The sequence below is a fragment of the Arvicanthis niloticus genome, chromosome 1, assembly GCF_011762505.2.
Source record: "Arvicanthis niloticus isolate mArvNil1 chromosome 1, mArvNil1.pat.X, whole genome shotgun sequence".
Lineage (NCBI taxonomy): Eukaryota > Metazoa > Chordata > Mammalia > Rodentia > Muridae > Arvicanthis > Arvicanthis niloticus.
Window position 1 is genome coordinate 67,353,940 of NC_047658.1, and position 1,776 is coordinate 67,355,715.

General features: G+C 39.0%; 1 pseudogene; it reads right to left on the reverse strand.

The window, feature by feature from the left end:
* Positions 1-374: 374 nt before the first annotated feature.
* Positions 375-984, reverse strand: LOC117722374 (transcription factor BTF3 homolog 4 pseudogene; annotated as a pseudogene).
* Positions 985-1,776: the final 792 nt, after the last annotated feature.

A 1,776-nucleotide genomic window follows, 5' to 3' on the forward strand; every position in this document is an offset into this window, starting at 1 on the left:
CTACAGTTTTTAAATTACCAACATTTATTTGGCTGAGAAATCTCTAAGCTAAGGGGAACCTCTATCACTGCAGGTGCTTAAATGTATGTTGATAATTGCATGTTTGTGGTTATGTCTCCCAAGCGTTTGAAATAGACCTTATAGTTAACAGAAAACACCAAACACTCTAGTGTTTTTTTTTTAGCAGAATTTGTCAAAAAAAAAAAAAAATAGTGTGCAAAATCAAATGACTGAAAAATGCTGAGCAAACAGCATCATTAATATACAAAATATTTATATTACTGAACTAATAACAGATGATGTTCTCCAGGTCTGTAAAACTTTGGAACAACAGAGCTGACTGTTAAATCTAGTCCATGCCAGCTTCCAAAACCAGAGGATTTTAGTTAGCTTCATTTTTCAATGCTTCATCAAAATTTTCTACAAGATCTGGAACATCACCATCCTCTTCATCAATGTCTTCTGGCTTGGGTGCTCTACTATCCAGTAGTTGTCGTGGGAACTGCTCAGCTAACTTTCTAAGGCTCGTCAAGCTGTCTGCACCAAGCTGACTTAATATTCTAGGAAGCATTTCTGTGATTGGTTTGGATTCTGCATGACCAGTAATTGCAAAGGTGTTAGCGGAGAGGGAAGCTTGGACTTTGGGATTGTTGAAATGAATAACTGTTCCATCGTCTTTAATCATGTTCACCTCTTCAATACCAGCTATATTGTTCACAGCCAGTTTCTTTAGTGAACTCGGAAGCTTTTTGTCATCAGCAGTAGCTGCCTATGTACCACCTTCTTCTTCCTGTGAGCTGTCCCCTTGCCCCCTATCCGGACCTGAGCTTAAAGTTTGGCTAACTTTTCTTAATTCATGCTGCTGGTAAATCTGCAGCCGGGAGGGTCCTCCAACACCAGCACTCGGCAAGAGCAAGATGGCTGCCTCAGCTGAGACAGAGAAAGCCCTGCAAGTGTTTTTAAACTTTTTCCTAATTATAATGACTATCATTGTAACTTTTAGAACTAACACAAATCCATTGGTATTTGGCATTACACCTGAGATGGCTCCTTACTCTTAAACTCTGAACCTCCTGTTTTAAGAAACCTCAGTTCCAAAGTCAGCTTTCACTACTGATTTCTAATAGTCTCCCACAGAAACTTGTTAAATACATGCATTCTTTGAACGAAAGATGCAACTAGACTTACGTGACCAGTTCTTTCATATTCTTTTTAGCTTGTTTTGAATGCTTTAATTTTGTTTGTCTTGCTTGACCATGAATTAGGCTCACACCCAAGATACCAAGAGCTACAGTTTACTTCAGTGTCTCCTGATACAAGATGGGATGGTGGTCAGGGGTCTCTCAAGAAGCAATGAGCATGAAATTTTGAAAAAGTCTGCATATCACAAAAGATTTCTTAACCCTTTGACTGCTACCTAATCTTAGAGGGTGTGAGCAGCTTAGGGTTTCAGAATCTAATTGCGAAGAAAGGATAAATACTTCAAGGCTTAAGCTTCTTCATCTACACAATCATCACTCTATGTACCTGACAACATGCAACTAGAAGGCATACTCAAGGGGATTCAGTGTAGTCAGAAAAGATGCAGCCACTGTATGCATTTTAAGGGTTGGTGGGTCTGTACCTTTCAAGTATTTATATAAACAACCACTAACTGACTCTTGCCAAGAGCTTCTGTTGGCACTGGTAATAAAGAGATGAGCTGATATGGTTGTGTTAGTTATTTTTCTACTGCCATGACAAAACACCATGGTCAAAGCAATTTAGAGAAGAGTT